Source organism: Xenopus laevis, chromosome 4L (assembly GCF_017654675.1).
Source record: "Xenopus laevis strain J_2021 chromosome 4L, Xenopus_laevis_v10.1, whole genome shotgun sequence".
NCBI lineage: Eukaryota > Metazoa > Chordata > Amphibia > Anura > Pipidae > Xenopus > Xenopus laevis.
This window is the reverse complement of record NC_054377.1, coordinates 123,534,169-123,546,957: the sequence shown is the minus strand read 5'-3', so window position 1 is coordinate 123,546,957 and position 12,789 is coordinate 123,534,169. Positions and strand designations below refer to the sequence as shown.

At 39.5% G+C, this 12,789-nt stretch overlaps 1 pseudogene; it reads left to right on the top strand.

Annotated features, from left to right (window-relative positions):
* Positions 1-8,088: 8,088 nt before the first annotated feature.
* Positions 8,089-11,976, top strand: LOC121403112 (annotated as a pseudogene).
* Positions 11,977-12,789: the final 813 nt, after the last annotated feature.

Below are 12,789 nucleotides of genomic sequence, written 5' to 3'. Positions count from 1 at the left end.
AGAATACGATTTCCTGTCTGGAGACTCTAGGCTGGGAAGTCAATTATCAGAAGTCAGATCTGGTTCCGTCACAGAGGAAGCAATTTCTGGGTGTTCTGCTGGACTCAGTTCAGTCTCATACATTTCTTCCCCTAGAGAGGAAGAACGCCTTGTGCAGATCCATTCTGAGTCTCTCTCAGTAGAGAGAAGTCTCAGTCAGGAAATCCATGTCAGTCCTAGGAGTCATGACAGCTTCGATAAAGGCAGTGTCTCCTCATGTGAAGCTCTCTCTCAGATGGTGGAGAGATCCGTGTTTGTACAGGGGCATTCCATGGGTCATAAGGCACTGGCTCATTCTGACCACTGATGCCAGCAGGCAAGGGTGGGGAGCGACCCTAGAGCAGGGTGTCTGGCAAAGCACCTGGTCTCCTCAGGAGGCGTCTCTCTCTTCCAATCACCGGGAGCTCCTGGCTGTTTGGAGGGCACTCAGAGGGACAGCTCAGCTGACCAGAGGTCTTGCAGTGAAAGTCAGGTCAGACAACACCACGGTAGTGGCCTATCTGAACAGGCAGGGAGGCACTTGCAGCCACAACCTGCTAGAGCTGTCAATCAGGATCGTATCATGGGCAGAGGTGCATCTTCGGGCTCTGCAAGCAGTGCACATAAAAGGATTAAACAATCTCAGTGCAGACTTCTTGAACCGAAGGTCTTTTCTTCCAGGAGAATGGTTGTTCAGTCAGACAGTCTTTCAGCGCCTTGTCCACTTGTGGGGGTATCCGACAATAGACCTGATGGCCACGAGGGAGAATGCCAAGGTGAGAACCTTCTATTCTCTGTTTCCTCAGGACAAACCAGCAGCGGTGGAAGCCATGCTGCGGAGCTGGAGGGACAGTCTGGGTTATGTGTTTCCTCCTCTTCCGATGGTGACCAGGGTGCTGCAGAAAATCAGGCTGGACAAGGCCAGGGTCATTGTGGTGGTCCCTTATTGGCCCAGGAGGGCTTGGTTTTCCCTGCTGTTGGAGATGGCCGAGGAAAGCCCGATCATGTTAGGGTCCAGCACGACTCTACTTCATCAGGGGCCTATATTCCACCTGAACCTCAGCAGATTAGCCCTGTCTGCTTGGATCCTGAATGTCAGTAGTTGATGGAACAAGGCCTTTCTTCTGAAGTAGCGGCTGTCATGGTGCAGAGTAGGAAGGAAAGCACAACTAAGATATATTCCAGAATCTGGAGGAGATTCTCATTTTGGTGTGCAGACCTTTCAGTAGAGCCATTGGCAGCTTCTATTCCTCAAATTCTGCAGTTTCTATTGGATGGATTTCTGATGGGATTAAAACCAGCCACCCTTAAAGTGCAGGTAGCAGCTTTGGAAGCGATGAAGAGTCTGCCTTTGGGGGAAAATATTCTTGTGACACCTTTCATTAAGGCAACAACTCGGCTCAGGCCTACTATCAGGGAAATATGCCCTCCCTGGGATTTGAATATGCTTCTCTCAGCCTTATCAGAAGTTCTCTTTGAGCCATTAGCTTCAGTTCCAGACAAACTCCTGACTCTTAAAACAGTGATGCTGGTAGCTTTGACCTACGCCAGAAGAGTCAGTGAAATTCAAAATCTGTCAATAGAGGACCCATATCTGCAAATCATTCCAGATAGGTTTGTTATGAAGCTTCCACCCTTTTTCGTTCCCAAGGTGGCTTCTGCCTTCCATACCTCCCAGGAGATTGTGTTACCTTCTTTTTAGCCAGAGGGAGACAAAGAACACAGATTACATAAATTGGATGTCAAAAGATGTCTTATCTACTATCTGTCAAAGACGAAGGAGTTCTGAGATTCTAAAAAGTTGTTCCTTAATTTCTTTGGTCCATCTAGGGGGGCAGCCGCTTCCAAAGCTACAATCTCGAGATGGTTGAAGCAGACGATTGTTTTGGCTTATGTGTATAAGGGGTTCTCTCCTCCTTCCAGAATCAAGGCTCATTCAACCAGGGAGATGGCTACGACATGGGCACAGAGAGTGGAGGCATCGGCAGAACAAATATGTAAAGCTGCAACATGGTCTTCACTACATACTTTTTCAAAGCATTATAAGTTGGACGTTATGTCTTCAAGGGGGGCTGCGTTCGGCCAGAAAGTATTACAGGCAGCTTTATGAACCCTCCCTAGTATTTTTTCAATGTCTCTTGGTGTGCTGCCGGGGGACCTGAAGGAAAAGTAGCATTCTTACCTATAAATTGCCTTTTTTTCAGGTCCCCTTAGGCAGCACATATATATCCCTCCCAAATAAAGTTCTGGGTGAAGCAGCCTGGTTGTGTTTTGGTCTTTTTACTAACACTGGGGTAATAGTGGGGGGGGGGATATCTTTTATTTTGTTTCCTGTCCTTGGAGGAGGGGCTCTCTCTCTCTATTGGGGGCAAATTCACTAAGGCGCGAAGCGCCGAACGCTAGCGTTAATTCGCTAGCGTTTGGCATTTTCGCTACTGCGCAAATTAACTAACGAACGCTGGCGTAGTTTCGCTAGTGTTACTTCGCAACCTTACGCCTGGCGAAGTTTCGCTAGCGACGTAACTACGCAAATTCACTAACTTGCGCAGTGTACTGAACGCTACCTTTTACGCTAGACTTCCTTCGCCACCTCAGACCTGGCGAAGCTCAATAGAGTAGATAGGGATTGTTTAAAAAAAAGTAAATTTTTTTTCTAAGTCCCAAAAAAACGCTGGTGTGTTTTCTACATGATGGCTGATAGGCTGAAAAAGATCGAAATTTTTTTGGGGCTCCCCTTCCTCCCCCCTACATTTCCTGACTCATGGCAACTTACCTAGACAGTGGGCACATGTGTAGGGCAAAGTAAAATTTTTATTTGCTGATTTGAAGGTTTTCTAGGCATTTGTAGTGCAGATACGTGTTCCTCCATTGAAATTTGAATTTCGCACCGTATGCAAATTAGCCTTCGCTAGCGTAACTTCGCTTTATATAGCGAATCAACGCTAGCGCAACTTTGCAACCTTACGCTACCCATGTGCGCAACTTCGGATTTTAGTGAATTTGCGGAGCGCTGTCGAAACTACGCCTGGCGAAGTGCGGCAAAGTGCGGCGAAGTTGCGCCTGGCACAACTTCGCATCTTAGTGAATTTGCCCCTTGGTGTGCTGCCTAAGTGGACCTGAAGAAAAGGCAATTTACAGGTAAGAATTCTACTTTTTGAGCAAACAGGGAAACTAAAGCTACTTTATGTCTGAAACTTGTGAAGCAGATCATTTTACAACACTCCTATTTTGTAACTATTTTGTTAGCAGGAGTCCATTATGCATTGATATTAAATATGCAATGGGAATCTAATTACCTTGCAAAGGCCCAAACATGGAGTAGCTATTAAACTTCTTCACTGTAGTTAATGCAGGTAGTTGGATAGAGTTGATTTGGCAATGTATGGTGTTTACTGAACATGAACTGATCCCATATATCCTGTAAACCAATAAAAGTATTTAAGACCCCTGTTTGTTACAAATTAATGTACACTGCTGTGTAACTTTCTGGTGCTATATAAATAAATTATGATGAGGAAGCATACTGTCTTATAAAGAGGTGTTCTTGTGTTTTTATTTCAGGGGTCACAGAATGCTGGGGATACCCTGAACAACATGATCAACAATCAATACAATTATTCTGTACCTCAATGCAAGAAAAAATCCCAGATCTCCAAAGAGTACCTTGAAAATTCTTTGTACAGTGAGATTCATTAAATGGCAAATTACCAGCCAGACATTAAAACACTTGAATGATGAAATGATGTAACGCAAACCAAAGAACCATGTCGCAGGGATATTTTTTTGAAATTCCACTTATCTTAATCTTAATCTCTTTGCGCTAAACCATTAAAAAAAACTGTTAGTCCATGTGGAAGTAATTTGAAAATACAGGGGCTGATTTATCAAAGATCACACTTAGGGATCCCAAAAATCTGATCAATTTTCAGATCACTTGTGGGGAATTGACACATTTACATTTGTTAAAAAAAGACAGATGTGGCAGTTTGTCATGTTGCTTTGTGTTCTATTGCTTTCAGTTGTCATTGCTATTAATAATAAATCTGCCCCTATGAGTGTCAGAGTGTTTTAATAAATAATGGATCTTGCCAAACAAATTGATTACCTCCTCTCAGGAGTTGAGTAGAAACTGAGACACTGGGGTTGTAGTGGATGTGAGGTACTTAGATTATCAGCATTTGATACAGTAAGACACAGAAGATTGCTGATTAAATTCATTTATATTGACCATGACCTTACTGTCTGTATTTGGGTAGGGAACTGGCTGAAAGGTTACAAAGAGTGTCAATAAATGGAATATTTTTTAGCGAGTACTTACAAGGCTTGTCCTTGGTCTTTTCCTATTTTTAAAGGTCAATTTTATTCACTTTTAATTGCATAAAAACTTGTCCATAATGCCTTACATATATCAAAATTGGGAATCCGCCTCTGATTTACATTTGGTGAAGCCTTAGGTACTCGCCCCAGTTCACAGGCGACACATATATCAAAATTCCTTGTATCCAAAAGATAGCTGTCCCAAAGGCTTGCTTTTCCGTAAAAAATTCCTTTATTTAAATTATTACAAAGTGGGAGGGACTGATAGGGTATAAATCCCGCAGAGGTTGTGTGGTCTACAGATACACCTATGACTAAGCGCCGGAAGGTGCGAAACGCGTAAGGTGGGCCTGGGGGGACTGAATGTAACCAAATATTTTTAATGATAATTTAAATAAAGGAATTTTTTACGGAAAAGCAAGCCTTTGGGACAGCTATCTTTTGGATACAAGGAATTTTCATAATGCCTTACAGACAATTGAATGGTGCATTCCCAGGAGTATACAGAAAAGCCAATATATAAAACATCTCATTAATAACACCAGCATCTTTAATGAACAATGGGTGATCTCAACACCATGGCTCCCAAATATTGTTACATTTTGCCCCATCGTCCCGCATTTTGTATGTTAGCTTAATCAAAGGTAACTCACCATCTACCGGCAGTTGCGGAAGCCCAACAAGCATATTGCCCTTAATGTGTTGGAACTGCCCTTTTGCCATAGAGCAGATTGAATCCTTTTCCTTTTTCATTTATTCTTAAATAACCTTGAGGTTGACATTGTAAGTAATGTCTCTATTTTTGCTGATGATGCAAAATTGGTCAAAACTAAGCACTATGTTTCTGCCCTGCAGAGGGATGTAAAACAGTTGGAAAACTGGGCAACAAATAAGGTTCTTTGTTGATAAATGCAAGGTTATTCACTTGGGCAAAATTAGAATTATTGACTAAATAGAATTGTGCTATGGCCCTCCATAATTGAAGGTCATTGTGGATAACAGACTACCATATATACTCGAGTATAAGCCGTCCCGAGTATAAGCCGAGGTACCTAATTTTACCTCCAAAAACTGGGAAAGCTTATTGACTCGAGTATAAGCGGAGGGTGAGAAATGCAGCAGCTTCTGGTAAGTTTCAATCAAAAAATTGAGGGTTTCTGCTCCCATTGGAGGTGCCGGCGTCTCGTTTTTGGATGCCGGCGACCATTCTTGGACGCCAGCGAATATTCTTGGAGACTATTCTTGGACACCGGTGACTATTCTTGGATGCCGGCGACTATTCTTAGATGCCGGCGACCGTTTTTGCGGTTGACCCAAGTATAAGCCGAGGTAGAGTATTTTAGCATATTTTGGGGGCTGAAAAACTCGCTTATACTCGAGTATATACGGTATGTAACTCTAGGCAGTGTCATTAAGTATTTTTTCTGTATAAACATTACTTAAGTACATTACTTAAGGAATGAAAACACATTTTGCCTTATTGTATATCACTGGTAAGGCATCACATACACAGGCCTTAGAAATAGCTGGAAATTAAATTGCTTTAAGACACACTAGGATATTCTTTTGGCCAGGAAAAATATAAAGGTCTACAACAGTGATCCCCAACCAGTAGCTTGTGAGCAACATTTTGCTCTCCAACCCCTTGGATGTTGCTCCCAGTGGCCTCAAAGCAGGAGCTTATTTTTGAATTCCAGGCTTGGAGGCAAGTTTTGGCTGCATAAAAACCAGATGCACTGCCAAACAGAGCCTCAATGTAGGTTGTAAATCCACATAGGGGCTACCAAATGGCCAATTACAGCATTTATTCGGCACCCCAAGAACATTTTTCATGCTAGCGTTGCTCTTAAACTCCTTTTACTTCTGAATATTGCTCATGGGTTCAAAAAGTTGGGGATCCCTAATCTACAATAATCAACAGGGCTATGGACAGTTTTGTTTATGTAAGTGAATAATTATCTGTGTAATGTCATCTCTTATGACATATTGATCACCTTTCAGAAGAGCTTTAGCTTAGTCAAGGACAGATCATGTCAAACAAATGTAATCATGATGAAGAATGTAGCAACTTGGTACATTATGTGTGGTTGATACATTGCCACAAAACAACTGCTTTCTAACTAACGTCTATTGGTCTTGGTAAGACTACTTGGACATGGATAGGAAATTGACTAAAGGAAGATGTACAGAGGGTGGTTGTTAATAGGGTTATAGAAGGAAGGAAGGAATTTTTCCCCCTCTAAAGGCAAATTGGAAAGGGTTTGAATGGGGTTTTTGCCTTCCTCTGGATCAACTAGCAGTTAGGCAGGTTATATATAGACTTCTAAGGTTGAACTTGATGGACATGTGTCTTTTTCTATGTTAATATATTACTATGTACTAGTAGTAGGGTGCTTAGTGGAGTTCCTCTGGGCTCTGTATTGCGTCCAATTTTATTTGTTCATTAATCACTTCAGGGTGGGTATAGATAATGTTTCAGTGTTTGCAGATAACTACAGAAGTCCATGCAGGATGTGGCATCATTGCAGCAGGATCTTGACAAACTGCCAATGAGCAGCCAAATGACAGATGGGATAGATAAAGCACTTATGTGGATATATAATAACCATGTATATCAATATAAGGGGACAATAAACTCTCTGTTCACTATTAGGTTTTTCAAAAAAAATATTTTTTGATTGAGAATTGTTAAATTCTCTTCCTGAAGTGGTTGTACTGGCAGATACTTGATAAAAAGCCATCTAATCCCTGTCTAATGTAAGAAAATACTGGGTTACTTATATAAGCACAACGTTGGTCCAGGAACTGGAGTCAGGAAGGATTGCTTATCTCTTTAATTCTGTCATGATTTTTATGGTGTTGTTTTTATTTCTAAATGACACTGGTTACAATACATTTAATTCACTCTACCATATAAAATGTAAATGTATTTTTTTTGCTGTAATATTAGTGTGTAGGCAGCCATATTATGTCATTTTGCCTGATCAAGAGCTTTCAAAAAAAGCCGGCACTTCACAATGGAACTGCTTTCAGTTAAACTTCTTCTACTCAATGTAACTGGAGGAGTTGCTGTGGGACTTGATTTTTACTATTGAATGGCATTTAGTGTTGAGCGAATGTTTTTACCATCCATGGATCCGCAGTAAAATTTCGCATTTCTCCATCTGCGATTTTTTTTTTTTTTTTTGTGAAACCACGGCAAAAATTCACTGTGACAAAAAGTCTCCTTGACAAAAAAAAGTCGCCATAAGAAAAAAACATCCATTGACTTTAATGCATTTGGACAAAAAATTTGTTACAAAAAAACGCCCATTGACGTTAATGCATTTCAACAAAAAAATTGTCATGAGAAAAACGCCCATTGACTTTAATGCATTTGGACAAAAAAGTCCCAGAGACAAAAAAAAGTTGCCACAAAAATATACCCATTAAATATATAATGCATTTGGAGTGAAAAATATGATTGCATGCATAAAAAATTGTCACGCTTAGAATAATTTTGATGCCCATTGACTTCAAAGTTTCTCAATTTTTTTGCCGTTTCGCTCATCATTAGTGCCATTCTTATATGCAGGTGTCAGGGAGCTGTTCTCTTGTTACATGCAATTATCTTGATATATGTTATGTTAGAGGGAAAGGGAGGGGGTGATATCACTCCAACCTGAAGCAGAGCAGTAAAGAGTGACTAGAGAGAAACCTACTGTAATTTCCTCAGGAAGCTAATACCTGGGGTCAAGAACAAGCAGACAGCTCTGTGTTGTTAATTCACAAGAGAAGATGAAATGGTCGGAGCTCTTGCTGATACTGGCAGCACTGCAAGGTGAGGGAGCAGAAGCAACACAATAAGATGGATATGGGGGAATTATCTCAGTTGTTTTTATTTAATAATCACAACAGTTTCAAGGTTGTCTTAAATCTTGTTGAATTGATAAAGTTAATCTGCCCTGTTTTTATGTTTAGCTATGGCTACAATCCTGACTTGCTTACCTCTTGTACTTTGATCTACATCAATTTAAATGCATGTTTGCACTTCAGCTTCTCTCTCACAGAACATAGAAGTATCCCAGATCCCTGAAGTGAATGTCATAGAGGGCAGCACAGCCAACCTAGAGTGTAGCTACAACATGAGCAACTTGGATCTACCCACTGGCTGGTACAGATGGTACAGACATGTACCGAATGGGGTTGATATCTTTAACGTTGATGATTTTATGGACAGAATTACAAAAGTCAGTTCAGACGATTTCCTAAACAAGACATCAGCCAGCATACAGCTGCACAGAGTAACAACCCCAGACACTGGATTGTATTTCTGTGAAGTGGAGTTTTCTGGCCAGAAACAAATTAAAGGACACGGTAAAGGAACTTTCCTCAATGTGACAGGTGAGGGTGCTTTTTTTATATACATTCATATTCATTATTTATAACAGCATATTATTTAAGTAACGGTTCATTTTTTAATAAAATGACTTCATAATCACAGTAGGGGAGAGTTATCAAAATTGAGCTGAGTTGTATTTGTTACTTTATATATTATCCTTTACTTTTTATATTCAGCAGCACTTTACATAGAAAATTCATCAGTCCTTGCCCCAGTGGAGATAACAGTCTAAGGTATCACGTTCACACACAATAGATCCAATTTTATCAGAGCCAATCAACCTGGCTCTATGGTATGGGAGGAACCAAGAGGAAGACCATGGAGTGAGAGAAGAACATACAAATGCCTTGCATATACAGTATATATATATATATATATAGAACAATTCAAACTAAAAATCGTTAGACAATTCGACCATTGGATAGTCGAAGTATTAAGAATTAACTCTCGATATTCGACCTTAAGTAAATTTGCCCCACGGTGTCTGGAATTTTTTTGATTGTTATATAGTTTGTCCATATATATATATAATAATGTACACTTTAAGGTAAAATATGATAGAAAATGTACAGTGTCTGCCTGTCTCCTGAACGACCCAGAGAACAGAAAGAAATAAACAAATACTCCCTTCAATATGAATTACATTTACAAATAATTCAATTTTCTTTCATTGTGCAAAAACTGTTTTTGGTGGACAACCCCAACTACTTTTCCCCATTTTGAGTATATTAAATATATTGCGCCACATTGGGAGCTACTTAGAATTTTTTAAGCAGAGCCTTTTGGAATCCCTTTAACATTATTATTATGACGGGAAACATCAGCTATAACAAAACTCATGTAATCATTGTCACAGACAAAATCAATTAAACAATTATTTTTGAACATTTGTTATACATTGCTGATACATGGTAAATGAATGTGTTAATCGTTTAATTGATTTTGTCTGTGACAATCATTATATAAGTTTGTTATAGCTGATGTTTCCCGCCAGTGAGTGAATATAAGGCATGACTGTGAATCATCTGGCACTTTGAGAAAGGCCTTGAGGAGGCTGAAATGTCAGTCCTGTGTAATTAATAAATTATTTATTTTTCTTTATAAAACCTGAGAGTGCGGCTCTTTCTACAGCTGTTGGAGATATTTTGTTGTTTCTGCACCCAGGCAAATATATATATATGTGTATATACTGTACTGTGTATATATTGAGTATGGCAGTTCCTTGTTTAATGTCTCTTTCTGTTCTTCGAGGGTGGGTGGGTGGATTAGGCCTGTTCCATTTAATAATAATAATCAGAATTTTGGCATAGTATTATAAAAGTTTAAAGAAGCGATTTAGCTTTGCTGTAACTTTTAGTATACAATCACTTATTCGAAGCAACTTTTCAATTGGCCTTCATTTTTCTTTTTTATAGTTTTTTTTAATTATTTGTCTTTTCCTTCTGATTATTTCCAGCTTTCAAATGAGGGTCACTGACCCCATCTAAAAAGCAAATGCTCTGTAAGGCTACATATGTATTGTAATTGCTTCTTTTTATTACTCATCTTTCTAATCAGGCCCTTTTCTATTCATATTCCAGTCTCTCATTTAAATCAATGCATGGTTGTTAGGGTACTTTGGACCCTAGCAACCAGACAGCTGAAATTTCAAACTGGGGATCTACTGAATAAAAATCTAAATAACTCAAAAACCACAAATAAAAAATGAAAACCGGTTACAAATTGTCTCAGAATATCATTCTCTACAGCATACTAAAAGTTAATTTAAAGGTGAACAACCTCTTTAAGCAAAGTTCTGACATCATTAATGGTTATCGTTCCAATAACTAGGCCCAGCAGCTACTTTTATTTTAGTATAATAAATTATAAAAAGTAACTATATGGAATTAAATTTAGTTTAAATATATTTCTCCATGTTGACCCTGCATCTTTTCAGCTTTTTCAATTACAGCCAGTACTTCATGCAGATGCTTTACCATTTATCATTGTGTTGGAGCAGTCGCCTTGGGTTTACTCATGTCATTTGCACTTTATCTGAACTGCAAACAACATAATCAGGTCAGTAATTATAACTGTCTGTCTGTGTAAAGAAACATCTCAACTCAGCTTCAGTTGATTTCAGCTATGAATTTATTTCTAACAAGTTAGTCAGTTTTTAATCGAAAATATATTATCTTCGATTGTGTGACAGTTTATTGACCAGAATGGAAAACCTTAATAACTGACTGTCCAATTTGCTGTATGCATAGGGTTATCAATTTGACCTGTAACTATACCAGCCCAAACTTCTGCATAACAATCTGACACACTGTCCTGTGGACATCCATGTTTGATCATATAATACAGACCATAAGGGCTCTTACTGACGAGCGGTTGAAGCCGCGCTCCCCTGCGTTCCGTTTTTCAGCGTTCAGCCGCAGGGGAGCGCAGGAATAGACTCATTTAGCTTTTTTCAACGGGGCTGTACTCACACAGGCGCGTGTAGGCGCCGAACGCAGGTTGAGACGCAACATGCTGCATTTTTCCTGCGTTCGGTGCCTACACGCGCCTGTGTGAGTACAGCCCCGTTGAAAAAAGCTAAATGCGTCTATTCCTGCGCTCCCCTGTGGCTGAACGCTGAAAAACAGAACACAGGGGAGCGCAGCTTCAACCGCTTGTCAGTAAGAGCCCTATAGGTGGCTGCACTTTAATTATGTACAGCTTAATCTGACAAATCAATGTTAATTTATTTTATTCTGTATTGTTATCATAATTAACAGGTTATTAAAGGAGAAGAAATAAATTGTGCCTACAAGAAGCAGAGATGTACAGACAATGATCCCACTGACTGAACAACTTGGAGAGGAAAGTCTATACAGCATTGTTAATGATTATTAAGGGACCTTAAACACACAACATGCAGGAGGGAATATAATGAATTCTACAGACAATTACACAATTGTAAGAAATAACATTCATGTCTCTACCAAAACGCTTCTGCAAATAGGGTTTAAGAAATGAGCAGCACCTATAAATCTTCATAGAGATTATCTTTATGCACTGTTTTATGTTGTTAAATAATGCTTTGATTAATGTTTTCTTTTTTTGTGTAAACCCTCTCCACTTTCCAAGAATTGAATATTGCTATAGCCTTTTATTATAAAACTGTAATGTTAACATTTCATTTTGAGAAGGTAATGCCAGTGATACACAAATGCATTTTATAAGCAGAATTTTTATAAGTAGGGAATATATTGACTATTTTACATATTAAACATATTGTTTCCACAGTGTTTCATTTATGTCAAGCTATGTGTCCTCAGGCTGTTAACAATTTATGTTCAGGGCCCTGGAGTCCAGAGACTTTGTAGAGCTTTGGGTGGGATGAAGTTTCCATTCCCAGATTCACTACCAGGGGCAGGACTTCAGAGGAAGCAGACCCTGTGGTTGCAAGTGGTCCAGGAGCATAGAACACCCAGTAAGGCTGTAATTAGGGAGCTGTATTAATATATATTGTAGTACTGGCAATGTTTAGGGGATCTAATTTGGATTTGCTGTGGCGCCCAGTAACATCTAGTTACACCACAGTCCACTACAATTCTCATGATTGACCTCCACTTTAGTTTGAGACTGAGTTTCATTGTGTGTGCAGAACACAGAGAACTGAAAGCCATTAAGGCAGTGACCCTCAACCAGTGGATCACAAGCAACATGTTGTTCCCCAACTTCTTGGATGTTGCTCCCAGCGGCAGGTGTTTATTTTTGAATTCCAGGCTTGGAGGAATGTTTTGGTTGCATAAAAACCAGATGTACTGCCATACAGAGCCTCCTGCAGGTTGCCAGACCACATAGGGGCTACAAAATAGCACAGATGAAACTGAAGAGTAAATTTGAATATAAAGGATGGGATTCTTGTTTAATTTTTGTTTAGTCCAGCTAAAACGACAAACACTTTCAGGGGGAGATTTATTATGTGGCGTAAAAAACTGCATAAAAATTGAGTGATTTTTTAAAGCGCTTTTTCTTTGAGCAACTTCCGCCAGAACTGACTTACAAAGGTGTAAAATAATGATGAAAAATCTGGCATTCTCATG